Below are 14,309 nucleotides of genomic sequence, written 5' to 3' on the forward strand. Positions count from 1 at the left end.
CCAATGCCTGGGACCCAACCTGTAAGATTCTTACCCAACTTGTCTGGGATCTGGACGTCAATATTTGTTACAAACATTTGAGGTGATTAGAATGAACATCTAAGCTTGAAAACCACTGGTATGAATGTACACAGATATTCACAGACTCATCTGTTTTTTGATTAAAAATTGCAGCCGAGCATGATGGCTTATGTCTATAATCCCAGCACTTTGGGAGGCCAAGGCCAGGGGATCACCTGAGATCAGGAGTTCAAGACCAGCCTGGCCAACGTGGTGAAACCCCGTCTCCACTGAAAATAAAAAAAATTACGCAAGTGTGGTGGCGTGTGCCTGTAGTCCCAGCTACTGGGGAGGCTGAGGCATGAGAATTGCTTGAACCTGGGAGGCAGAGGTTGCAGTGAGCCAAGATCGCACTACTGCACTCCAGCCTGGGCGACAGAGCAAGACTCTGTCTCAAAACAAGACAAAAGAAAAAATGCACACACACGCATTTAAAAAACAAAAAACACTGCAGTAGGGATGATCTTTATTTTCTTCCTTGAATTTTTTTTTTTTTTTTGAGATGGAGTCTCGTTCTGTCACCCAGGCTGTAATACAGTGGTGTGATCTCAGCTGACTGCAACATCCACCCACAGGCTCAAGCAATTCTCCTGCCTCAGCCTCCCAAGTAGCTGGGACTACAGGTGTGTGCCACCACTCCAGACTAATTTTTGTGTTTTTCGTAGAGATGGGGTTTCAACATGTTGACCAGGCTGGTTTTGAACTCCTGACCTCAAGTGATCACCCACCTTAGCCTCCCAAAGTGCTGGGATGACAGGCGTGAGCCACCACGCCTGGCCATTTTTTTTTCATATTGTTAAGTTTTATGTAATTATCGTGCAGTTATTTTACAATTAGGAGGGAAAATAGCCAAAACAGATATTTAAGGAATTATACTGATCCTTCTAGATTCTGCTCAATTCTTTCCACAGGAAGCTTCCTGAGGGCTCTGATGCCGCTGTCTCTCTCCTCTGAATTCCTCCTGGCCTGTGGTCACCCCAGGGAACGCAGCACTTCACGGGGACTAGTAAGTGCTTGTACTTTGTCTTAGGTTGGTATCACACCATTTCCTAGCCTGGAAGACAGGGACTGGCACACCTTTGCAGGAAGCAGGGCCTCCATACAGATGTATTATGGATAACCCAGGCCTGAGCTGGCGCCTGGAGAAGCGGCCATTTCTCTGATCAACGGCTCTCTCTTTTTCTCTCTCTCTGGAGATGAAACACAGAGCTGCTTTCTGGTTTCACGATTAACTTTGTAGGGAAATGAAAAGGAAAAAAAAAAAAACAAAAAAAAAACGCATTGGCAAGGCCTGTGGAGGAAGTGTCGACCCAGCTGGCTGGGGTCCCTGGCCGACCAGGAATCCAGTGAATGTATGGCTGTGTTCTGAGCACCTCACAGCCCTGGTAGCTCTGCCAGCGCTCAGCCAGGGCTGTGTCTAGGTACGGCTTGAGGTAGGCCCATGGAGCACAGGAACTGAGCCACCTCAGGAAGCCTGAGCTGAGGCTGAGCCGTGCCAAAGGAGGTCAGGCACACAGGCCCCAGTCTTGTCCTCCTCGTGGGGATGGCTTTGAAGGAGCGCCTTGTGAAGAGGCTCTGCTATGCTAAGTCCTAAAAGATGGGCTTGGAGAACCAAAAGAGCTGTAGAATGGCAGGTTTGACCCCTTCCTCCACTACCCTTCTACTAAATACCAAAATGTATCTTCCTGGGATGGAGTATCGTCCTATGTGAATTCCCAGTTGCTCCTCAGCCCTGGCGGATACATTAGAATGTCGCTTCCCCAAGGTTTGGAGTGAGTAGTACAAGATGCTCCAAGGTGAAAGGGTTCCATGGTCAAAAAAATTTGGGAAATACTGGGCCGGCCACAGTGGCTCAAGCCTGTAATCCTAGCACTTTGGGAGGCCGAGACGGGCGGATCACGAGGTCAGGAGATCGAGACCATCCTGGCTAATATGGTGAAACCCCGTCTCCACTAAAAAATACAAAAAACTAGCCGGGCGAGGTGGCAGGTGCCTGTAGTCCCAGCTACTCGGGAGGCTGAGCCAGGAGAATGGTGTGAACCCGGGAGGCGGAGCTTGCAGTGAGCTGAGATCCGGCCACTGCACTCCAGCCTGGGCGACAGAGCAAGACTCCGTCTCAAAAAAAAAAAAAAAAAAAAAATTTGGGAAATACTACAGAATCTATTCCCCTTTTCCCTACCAGAATCACACTGCACAGTACTGTATTAAAGGCTCTGATGAGTCCTGCAGTTAGACAATCTGACAAGTCATGCAATTAGAAAATCTGTTTAATTTTGTTTTGAACTTCCCAAACTTCATTGATGATGCCATCTTTTACACAGAGCCCCCATTAACATCTCCTGGCCTACCTGAGGGAGATCTGAGTTGGTCATTTGATGACAAGAAATTCTACATTCAGAATGGCCTTTAATTTAATTCAGTTTTCAGGACAAAGCATGTGTTAGTCTGTTCTCACAATGTTAATACAGACATACCTGAGACTGGGCAATTTATAAAGCAAAGAGGTTTAATGGACTCATAGTTTCACATGGCTGGGGAGGCCTCACAGTCATGGCAGAAGACGAAGGAAGAGCAAAGGGACGTCTTACATGGTGGCAGGCAAGAGAGCATGTGCAGGGGAACTGCGCTTTATAAAACCATCAGATCTCGTGAGACTTATTCATACCACAAGAACAGTATGGGAGAAACTACCCTCATGATTCAGTTATCTCCACCTGGCCCTGCTCTTGACACTTCAAGGTGAGATTTGGGTGGGGACACAGCCAAACCATATGAAAGCATGATTTAATAAGTATTATAAAATTGGGTCTTTGCCCTCAACTAATATACAGTCCAATCAGAGAGCGAATACTCACTGGGAACAGTGTTTTTTGTTTTTGTTTTTGTATGTTTGTTTGAGACGGAGTTTCACTCCTGTCACCCAAGCTGGAATGCAATGGTGCAATCTCAGCTCACTGCAACCTCCACCTCCTGGGTTCGAGCGATGCTCCTGCCTCAGCCTCCCAAGTAGCTGGGATTACAGGCGCCTGCCACCATGCCCGGCTAATTTTTGTATTTTTAGTAGAGACAGGGTTTCGCCATGTTGGCCAGGCTGGCCTTAAACTCCTGACCTCAGGTGATCCACCCGCCTTGGCCTCCCAAAGTGCTGGGATTACAGGCGTGAGCTACAGTGTTCAGCCTGGGAGCAGTGTTTTTATAATGACAATATAGTATCCTGTGGGCATCAAAATCATTAATACAAAAAACTGTCTAAGGAAGAGAAAGGCAGGAAACCTGAGTGAGTTCTGGTGTAAATGCAGACTCAGGGATGAACTCACAGTTCAAGGAAGGATGAACACAACATGCCTCTGGAGTGAGACCAGGGATGCCTCTTAAACTAGAGCTATTAATCTGCGCTTTTTTTTTTTTTTTTTTTTGGGAGACGGAGTCTGGCTCTGTGCCAAGGCTGGAGTACAGTGGTGCAATCTCAGCTCACTGCAACCTCTGCCTTCTGGGTTCAAGCGATTCTCCTGCCTCAGCCTCCCGAGTAGCTGGGGTCACGGGCGTGTGCCACCACACAAGCTAATTTTTGTATTTTTAGTACAGACGAGGTTTCACCACGTTGGCCAGGCTGATCTCGAACTCCTGACCTCAAGTGATCCGCCTGCCTCAGCCTCCCAAAGTGCTAGGATTACAGGGGTGAGCCACCACACCCAGCTGGTCTGATCTTTAAATAATGCAAAAAATCCAGGAAAAGATGGCAAGATGTGGATATAGATATATAAAAGAAGGAAGGTCATCTCCCTCATGCGTCCAACTTGGAGTCAAATTGGAAAGATTGTAAATTCAAGTCCATTTATTCTGAGCAGAGGTAACTTCAGGAAAAAATGGCTTCTTGTCCCATGACCTAGTTAGACTTTGATTGGCACCTTTGTGAAAAACAGCCCAACTTACGGCACCACAAAGGCTGGTTGCTTTCTAGCTGAGGAGCTCAGCCATTGTTTTGTTTTTATTTGTTTTTTGGTTTTGCCAAAGGAAAAAAGGAATTGGCAACTCCAGAATCTTAATATATCTTAACAGCATGAGATTCTGGTAAAAATATTGCAAATTTAACAAATTTTTTTTAGCCGTGTGCAGTGGCTCACACCCATAATCCTAACACTTTGAAAGGCCAAGGTAGGCAGATCACTTGAGGTCAGGAGCTCAAGACCAACCTGGCTAACATGGTGAAACCCCATCTCTACTAAAAATACAAATTAGCTGAGTGTGGTGGTGTGCACCTGTAGTCCCAGTTACTTGGGAGGCGGAGGCATGAGAATCGCTGGAACCCAGGAGATTGCACCCTGGGAGTGCAATGTCTCCAAAAAAAGAGAAGACTCTGCCTCAAAAGAAAAAAAAATTTTTTTTTTTTTTTTTTGGGTCAGGGTCTCCCTATGTTGCCCAGGCTGGTCTTGAACTCCTAGTCTCAAGCAATCCTTTTCCCTCAGTCTTCCAAAATACTACGATTACAGGCACGAGCCACTGCACTCAGCCTTATTGTAATTTTTAAAGAGAAAAGATAAAGGCCCTGAAATCCTTACCTGCACTTTTTGTCAGGGCTAGATACAGGCAGGGCAGTGACCGATGGACAGGGCAGAGAAGCAACCATAGACAGGCTGGGCAGGGGTGACACCGGTCTGTGAGACTCTGGACCTTCTGGCAATGGCTGGGGAGAGGGAAGGGCAGAGACTGGCTGTCGTAGGGCATGAAGGGGGTGGGGAGAGAACTTTCTAAGCCCAGGGTGAGCTGTCTGAGAAAAGTGATGAGAAGGGAGCTCGGGTAGGGACTGGTTGCCTACAAGGTCTCAGGATGCCATTACCACATTTGATTTCCAGTATAATCCCAAAGAACAATTATAACCATTTCAGAGATGAAAGAATTATTGGGGGACCTCTTCTTTTCACTGGAATCCTGAACAAATTAAAGAATAAAGCAGAAAGAGGATGAAGGTTAAGATGTCACCTTTATACGCAAAAGCTGACATGTGGGCCAGTTGTGGTGCTCACACCTGTAATCCTAACACTTTGGGAGGCCAAGGCAGGAGGATGACTCGAGCCCAGGAGTTCAAGACCAGCCTGGGCTACATGGCAAAACCCTGTCTCAATAAATAAATAAATAAATAAATAAATAAATAAATAAATAAATAACTGGACATAGTGATGTCCAGCTTCATGCCTGAAGCAGCTACTTGGGAGGCTAAGGTGGTAGGTCAAGACTACAGTGCTTCGTGATCACAACATTGTGCTCCAGCCTGGGCAACAGAGTGAGACCCTGTCAAAACAAACAAACAAACAAACAAAAACAGGCCAGGCACTTTGGGAGGCCAAGGCAGGCAGATCACTTGAGGCCAGGAGTTTGAGACCAGACTGCGCAACATGGTGAAACCCTGTCTCTACTAAAAATACAAAAATTAGCTGGGTGTCGTGGCGCATGCCTATAATCCCAGCTACTTAGGTGGCTGAGGCACTAGAATTGCTTGAGATCAGGAGGTGGAGGTTGCAATGATCTGAGATCATGCCACTGCACTCCAGCCTGGGCAACAGAGCAAGACTCTGTCTCAAACAAACAAACAAACAAATCAACAAAATGCTGGAGTTTGAGGAGCCAGCAATGTGTTAGAGTTCCAGTTCCTCCACATCTTCACCAACAACTGATGATGTTGCTGTTTCTAATTTAGCCAGTCAAATTGGGGTTAATGGTAGTACATTATGGTTTTTGCATTTCTCTGATGATGAATAATACAAAGAAATGGACCCCTTATGTGTGAAATACCTCCCCATTTATTTTTATCTTCTTTAATTTCTCTCTGGAATGTTTTATTCCTTTTTTAGGATTCTTATGGTCCATTTATTTGTATTTCTTTGTATAGTTTCTGTTCATCTTTTGTCCATTATTTATTGAGTTGTCTTTTTATTACAGATTTTCCACGTTCCTCATACAACCCTTTGTCAGATGTAGGAATTGCAAAGAATTTTCTCTAGGTCTGTAGCTTGCCTGCTCATTTTCTTAACTGTTTTTTAACAATCAGCAATTCTGTATGTATTATATTAGTGGGTTTTAAAAAAATTATTATTATTATTGGAGACAGGGTCTCACTCTGTCACCTAGGCTGGAGTGCAGTGGCATGATCTTGGTTCAGTGCAACCTCCACCTCCCAGGCTCAAGTGATCCTCCCACCTTAGCTTCCCAAATAGCTGGGACTGTAGGTGCATGCCACCATGCCCTACTAATTTTTTGTAGAGATGGGGCTTTGCCATGTTTTCCAAGCTGGTCTTGAACTCCTGGACTCAAGCAATCTGCCCCCTTGGCCTCCCAAAATGCTGGGATTACAGGTGTGAGCCGCCACACCTGGTCTATAGACTATTTTCTCATTTAACTTTTATATTTAGATCTATGAGCCATTTTGAATTGATTTTTATGTATAGTATGAACTAGGGATCAAAGCTTTTTTTTTTTCTTGTGGCTATTTAATTACTCCAGCACCATCTGACAAAAAAATTTCCTTTTTCCAAAAGATTGCTTTGATGCTTTTGTCAAAAATCAGTTGACCATACACTTGTGGGCTTTGAGGTTCCACTTTCTAAGGGCTTTATGCTCAGTCAAGATCAACCTGGAAATCAGACAAGCCCAGAGAAGGCCCACACAACACATCTCTAGGAGAGTAGGACTGGGAAGGTAACTGTTTCTTCCCCAAGTGGTGTGTGCTCTGAGATGGCCAACAAGGCCGCCTCTTGGTCCCTGGAACTACTCCTTTGGCCTCAGTTCCATTGACCTGTTTGTTGCTCCTTATGTCAATATCACACTGTCTTGACTTCTTTACTTTTATAGTAAGTCTTAAAATCAGGCGGTGTAAGACCTCTAATTTTGTTCTTCCTTCTGCTATTCTAGGTTCTTCTTCACTTTTTTTGGGGGGGGAGGGGGTAGAGTCTCGCTCTATCACCCAGGCTGTAGTGCAGTGGCGTGATCTCAGCTCCCTGCAACCTCTGCCTGCCAGGTTCAAGCAATTCTCCTGCCTCAACCTCCTGAGTAGCTGGGATTACAGGCACCTGCCACCATGCCCGGCTAATTTTTTTGTATTTTCAGTCAAGACGGAGTTTTGCCATGTTGGTCAGGCTGGTCTCGAACTCCTGACCTCAGGTGATCCACCTGCCTTGGCCTCCCAAAGTACTGGGATTACAGGCATGAGCCACCATGCCCGGCCTCTTCTGCACATCTAAAAAGACATATATTTTATAAACAGTTTGGGGAGAATTATCATCTCTCCACTTACCACAGTGGTAAGTTTTCCAATCAATGAGCATGAAATACCTACCCATTTATTTTGATCTTCTTTAATTTCTCTCTAGAATGTTTTATCTTGTTTAGTGTTAGTCCTGCATATCTTTTGTTGAATTTATTCTTTAAGTATTTCATTTTTTCCTAAGTGAAATATTTAAAAATTTTATTTTCCAACCATTTGTGGCTACCATGTAGAAATGCATTTATTTTTGCATATTGACCTTTTATCCTGCAGTCTTGCTAAATTCTCTTTTTATTTGTAGCAGTTTTTTTGTAGGTGCTTTGGGATTTTCTACATATATACACAATCATGTCATTTGTGAATAGAACAGTTTCCTCCTTTCTTTCTAACCTGTGTGCTTTGGATTTATCTTCCCTTTTGCAACAGCTAAAGAATCTAATGCAATGCTGAATAGGAGTGAGAAGGCACTGTCTTGGGGGAAAGTGTTCATTCTCCTATCACAAAGTATGATGTTAGCTGTCGACGTTTTGATGTTGATGTTTTGTAGATATCCTTTATCAGACAAGATAGTGTCCTCTTCCTAATATGCTGAGAGACTTGTTTATGTTGAATTTTGTCAAATGTTTTTACTGAATCTATTGACATAATCATACAATTCTTCTCTTTTCTTCTGTTAATGTAAAGAAGTACATGGATTGACTTTCAGATGTTAAACCAACCTTGTATTCCTGGGGTAAACCCTACTTAGTTATGCTCAATTACTCTTATTATTTATCTCTGAATTCTGTGGCTTATATTTTGTTTAGAATTTTTGTATCTGTGTTCAAGAATATCGGCTTGTGGTTTTCTTGTAATATCTTCTATGGGTTTTGGCATTAGGGTAATTCTAGTCTCAAAATGAGTTGAGGAGTATTCCTCTACTCTGTTTTTTCAAAGAGTTTGTGTAAGATTTACTAGCCTCAAACTCTCAGGCTCAAGCAGTACTCCCCTTTCATCCTCCTGAGTAGGTGGGACTACAGGCATGTGCCATCATGTCTGGCTAATTTTTAAAAACATATTTTTTTAGAGCAGCATCACACTACGTTGCCCAAGCTGGTCTTGAACTCCTGGACTCAAGTGCTTCTCCTGCCCTGGCCTCCCAAAGTGCTGGGATTATAGGCATCAGCCACCACACCCAGCCTTATTTCTTCTTTCAATATTTGATAATATTTGCCCATAAAGCCATCTGAACCTGGAGTTTTCTTTGTGGGAAGTTTTAAGTTACAGCTATAATTTCTTTTTTTTTTTTTTGAGACAGAGTCTCGCTCTGTCGCCCAGGCTGGAGTGCAGTGGCGCGCGATCTCGGCTCACTGCAAGCTCCGCCTCCCGGGTTCCCGCCATTCTCCTGCCTCAGCCTCCCGAGTAGCTGGGACTACAGGCGCCCACAACCGCGCCCGGCTAATTTTTTGTATTTTTAGTAGAGACGGGGTTTCACCGTGGTCTCGATCTCCTGACCTTGTGATCCGCCCGCCTCGGCCTCCCAAAGTGCTGGGATTACAGGCGTGAGCCACTGCGCCCGGCTATAATTTCTTTAACAGATATAGGACTATTTGGATTTTCTACTACAGCTTGTGAAAGTTTCAGTAACTTGTATCTTTCAAATAATTTCATTTCATCTAAGTTATCAAATGTATTGGCATAAAGCTGCACATAGTCCTCTGTGATTAACATTTTTGTGTTTGCATGATGTGTATAAATGGCCCCTCTTTCCTTCCTAAGACTGAACATTTGTACTCCTTTTTTATCTTCATCAGTCTTGCTAGGTGTTTATCAGCTTTATTAATCTTTTCAAAGAACCAACTTTTTCTGTCAGCCTTGTTTTCTGTTTAAATAAAGAACAAACTTTTGTCCAGGTGCAGTGACTCACACCTGTAATCCCAGCACTTTGGGAGGCTGAGGTGGGTGGATTGCTTGAGGCCAGGAGTTGGACACCAGCCTGGGGAACATGGTGAAACCCCATTTCAACTAAAAATACAAAAATTAGTCAGGCATGGTGGTGCATGCTTGTAATCCCAGCTACTCGGGAGGCTGAGGTGGGAAAATCGCTTGAACCTGCGAGGTGGAGGTTGCAGTGAGCCAAGACTGCGCCACTGTACTCCAGCCTGGGTGACAGAGCAAGACTCTGTTTCAAAAGAAAAAGAAAAAAATTTTGTTTTTATTGTTTTCACCCCCGTTACTTGTCCATTTTCTATTCAATTGATTTACACACTTTTCTGTATTATTTCTTTTCTTTTACTTATTTTTGGCTTAATTTATCTTATTATTCTCTAGCTTGTTTTCACCATGATTTCTTTCACCCATGCTTTATTTAAAAGTATGTTGTTTAATTTTGTATGTTATTAAGCAAATTAAGTATGTTATTAAGCAACATTAAGTGTGTTAAGTATATTAATTATGTATGTAATTTCTAAATTAAGTATGTTGCTTACTTTCCAAATTTGGGGACTTTTCAGACATCTTCTCCTGATAAATTTTATGGTCAGAGAACAAAGCATGTGTCTTAGTCTGTTTTGTGCTGCTATAACAGAGTACTACTGCCTGGGAAATTTACAATAAACAGAAATTAATTTCTCACAGTTCTGGAGGCTGGCAAGTCCAAGATCAAGGTGCTGTCGTCTGGTGAGGGCCTTCTGCTGCTGGATCCCCTGGTGGGACAGCAGTAGAGCATGTGTGAGACAGGGAAGGGGGCCAAACTTATTCTTTTATAAGGGGTTTTCTCCTGCTGCAATAATGAACCCATTTCCTCAATAACAGCATTAATCCATTCATGAGGCAGAGCCCTTGTGATATAATGACCTCAGAAAGGCCCCACCTCTCAACAACATTGCACTGGGGATTTAGTTTCCAACACATGAAGTTTTGGGGGCAGAAATCACATTTATCTTAATTTATCTTACTTTATTTATCTTAATTTACCTTAATTTATCTCACATAGCAGTATGATTTTAGTCCTTTGAAATTTATTGAGACTCGTTTTATGATCAGCATGTGGTGTCTCTTTTTTTTTTCTCATTTCAAACAAGAAGTTTATTTAAACAACAAGACGCTTGACTTGAAGGGAAAACTATCTAAGATTCCTTTTTGTTTTAGAGTAATTTATCCCTACTTAAAGACAGATTGCCCTACATGTAAAAGCTACGTACAAAAAAGTTATACAATTGTCCTTGGTTTTACAATGATAAATGAAAAACATTAAAATTCTCCAATTGAACAAGGTATGCAAGAATTTTTATGTTGTGTTTCTGTTAAAACAGTGAGAGCAAAATAACTTACTGGAATATAAAGATAAGAGCTGAACGAGCATGCCACTAATGGAGAAAGGGGGTATTTTTCACAGAATCAGTATTTTTCCCCATCCCGGCTCCACTTGATGTCAATCAAAACATACCATTGGCTGTCTGGTTTTTAAAAAATGCAATATGCTTGTGCACATACACCCGTTACTTTATGTACAATAAAGGAATGGGGAAGGGGGAAATGAAAGAATAGAGAAAACTATACGGTAGTAGTCAGGATGTAGTGGAACCAAATTGCAGTTTTCTAATGGAGAATGTAATCTTGGTCTTTAAAGAACAGAGTTCTGGAGTAAAGAAGCAGATTCCGTTTTCAGTAGACACCTCCCGCTTGCTGTTGGAACACATCAGTTGCATCTTCATCCTCCATTTCCAACTGTGCAGGTGTGTCTGTTCCATTGATTGGTTGCCTGTCGAATCGGAATCTGATCGCCTCTCTGACAACCCCTGTCGTTCACAATAGGCTTTCGTTAGTTTACTAAGTGGTGTATGCCTCTTAATCTTAAACTGCACCACAGAACCATCCTGCCCCGCCACCTTCAACTTAATATGATCGTTGTTCTCAGTCTTGACTCCTTCCTTGGGCTTTTCGTTGGCCGTGGCGAGCGCCGGAGTCCCCTCAGCTGCCACTTCACAAAAGAGGGACCAGGTCCGCAGGAAACGAGCACACAAGCAGCACCAGGAGCGGCAGAAGAAGGAGCGTGGTGTCTCTTGATAAAAGGTTAGGTTCACTTGTTGCTGTTGTTGTTGCTTTTTTTTTTTTTTTTTTTTAAGTGTACTCTGCAATTGTCGAGCATAATGTTCTGGGTTAATTGAATTAGATTAGCCCCTTAAAGAAAACAAATAATTCTGCTTCTTCTCAAATATTTTAAGTTGATATCTACAGTTTTGTTGTAAGTTTAAACAATTATAAATAATTTGAGGCATATTGTATACATCAATGTTTTTAAGTAAAATTGCTACATTGCTCTTTTAAATGCATCAAATGGAATCCAAATACAACAGTAGGTTTATAGCCACCGTCATCCATTTTTTATAAATACATGAACAGCCTCTTCTTTAACAGTTCAAAATTTGACATATTTTTTTCTCTTTCTCCCTGATCTCTTATTTCCAGTCCACTGGATGAAATATCAAGGGCCTTTCTGTTCTACTTCTTCCCAAAATATTTTCCTAATGTACTCAATGTTTAAGCTTGTGAGTCTGATTTATCGCCTTGTCATACTTCTCTGCCAATACATGTTTTTTTTTCTGAGGCCATAATTCCTAATGTTAGATGTTTTCTTTTGGAGTGAGTTGTCATTACAGTTAATATTAGTGCATAACTAATCAAACAACCTAATGGTTATGCATTAAGTGAAAAACAACAAATGATTATTTATCCACGTTAAGTAATCATTAGACGATCTTCATAAAATGAAGGTAGTTGTTTGTGAATTAAATTATACATCAGTGGACAGCTATTCCCTCTTACTAGATTGAAAGAAGACTCAGCAACAATATGCTTCCAATTTTTTTGTCTTATTTGAATAGAAGAACTGAGGAAGCTTTTTCTCAGAAATAAGTAGACGGTGAGGCCAAAAAATGTATTATAGCAATGTCACTCAATTCTTTGAAAGCTTTTTAGTTGTATTTCAAAAACCATACAGTGATCTATCATCAAATATTATTTACTTTCAGTAAAATTGAAAGAAGATCTAATAGACGTGTCAAATAATATAATAATATTCATTATTTGTATTATTTTATAATACCATATGTTATATAATTTATATTATTAAATAAATAATATAATTAATAAATATATTAATTTTAATATAATTTATATTATTTGATAGGTCCATTAGATCTTCTTTCAATTTTGCTGAAAGCAAAGATTTGAAATAACAAAGTTGGAAAAGGATTTGTTAATTGTTTGTTTTTGTTTTTTGAGACAGGGTCTCACTCAGTCACCTAGGCTGGAGTGCAGTGGTGCAATCACGGCTTACTAAAGCCTTGACTTCCCAGCCTCACGTAATCCTTTCACCTCAGCCTTCTGAGTAGCTAGGACTATAGGCATGTACGACCACACCCGAGCAATTTTGTAAAAAATTTTATTAGAGGTGAGGTCTCGCTTCATTGCCAAGGCTGATCTTGAACTCCTGGCCTCAACTGATCCTCCCACCTCGGCCTCCCAAAGTGCTGGGATTACAGGCATGAGCTACCACGCCCAGCCCCTGTTAACTGTCATTAAAGTCATTTGTTTTCCCAGATTCTGGAAAATTAAACAAGGAGGATATCTTCAAGACTTCTAAAATTATTATCAAACACTTGCTAATAAAATATTCTTAATTTTCTTTTTTCTTTGAGACGGAGTCTCGCTCTGTCATTCAGGCTAGAGTACAGTGGCACGATCTCGGCTCACTGCAGCCTCTTCCTCCCGGGTTCAAGCAATTTTCGTGCCTCAGCTCCCCAAATAGCTGGGATTACAGGCACCCACCACCACGCCCTGCTAATTTTTGCATTTTTAGTAGAGATGGGGTTTCACCATTTTGGCCAGGCTGGTCTCAAACTCCTGACCTCAGGTGATCTGCCCGCCTTGGCCTCCCGAAGTGCTGGGATTACAGGCGTGAGCCACTGCGCCTGGCTCTTAACTAAAATTTTATCGCAATTATGCTTTAAATATATTTTATCCAACACTGAAGCTGCATGTTTTGCTGATTACTTTAGAGGAAATCTTGTCACCTATAACCACGTTGCAAAGCCTTTTTATCTTCTCATCATAAAGTCAAGTCAGCCCACACTGACTTTCTGTCCTCAGAAGGCTGCCTTTACTTTTTAGACTAAATAAGTCTGTGAATACATCTCCTGTGACATCCATTTCACTTCTCACTTCTGAGATAAATGCGTAAGGCACAGAGCCCTGCAGTGAGTTTGTCTTTGAAACGAAATCAGATCTCTTGCCTGCGACTTTCCCCTGATGCTCTCTTTGCTTTGCTGTCACCAGGCTTTATTCTGAAGCATATACCCCTGAAGGTTTTTACTCCTTTGAGGAATGGACCTCAGTAAGGTTCAGAAATTTAGGGGGCAATGCTTGTCTCTTTTTACAATTATTTTTATTGTGGTCAAATACACATAACCTAAAATTTACCACCTTGATCATTTTTTTTTTCTTGACACAGAGTTTTACTTTGTCGCCCAGGCTGGAGTGCAGTGGCGCGATCATGGCTCACATCAACCTCTGCTTCCCCGGCTCAAGCGATTCTCCTGCCTCAGCCTCCCGAATAGCTGGGACTACAGGTGCGTGCCCCCACACCCATGTAATTTTTGTATTTTTTTTAAAGTAGAGATGGGGTTTCACCATGTTGGCCAGGCTGGTCTTGAACACCTGACCTCAGGTGATCTGCCCGTCCCGGCCTCCCACAGTAGTGGGATTACAGGTGTGAGCCAAGGCGCCTGGCCTTAATGATTTTCAAGTGGACAATTGGGTGGCTTTCAGTATATTCACATTGTGTTGGGCAACCACCACCACCGCCACCACCACCACCACCATCCATCTCCAGAACTCTTTCATCTTGCAAAACTGAAACTCTGCACGCATTAAACTCCCCATTTCTTTCTTTCTTTTTTTTTTTTTTTGAGACGGAGTCTTGCTCTGTTGCCCAGGCTGGAGTGCAGTG

The 14,309-nt window shown here is 42.3% G+C and overlaps 1 pseudogene; it reads right to left on the minus strand.

Moving 5' to 3' along the window:
- Positions 1-10,831: 10,831 nt before the first annotated feature.
- Positions 10,832-11,469, minus strand: LOC102125045 (small ubiquitin-related modifier 2 pseudogene; annotated as a pseudogene).
- Between the last annotated feature and the right edge of the window lie 2,840 nt (positions 11,470-14,309).

The sequence above is a fragment of the Macaca fascicularis genome, chromosome 9, assembly GCF_037993035.2.
Source record: "Macaca fascicularis isolate 582-1 chromosome 9, T2T-MFA8v1.1".
In the NCBI taxonomy this organism is placed as follows: domain Eukaryota; kingdom Metazoa; phylum Chordata; class Mammalia; order Primates; family Cercopithecidae; genus Macaca; species Macaca fascicularis.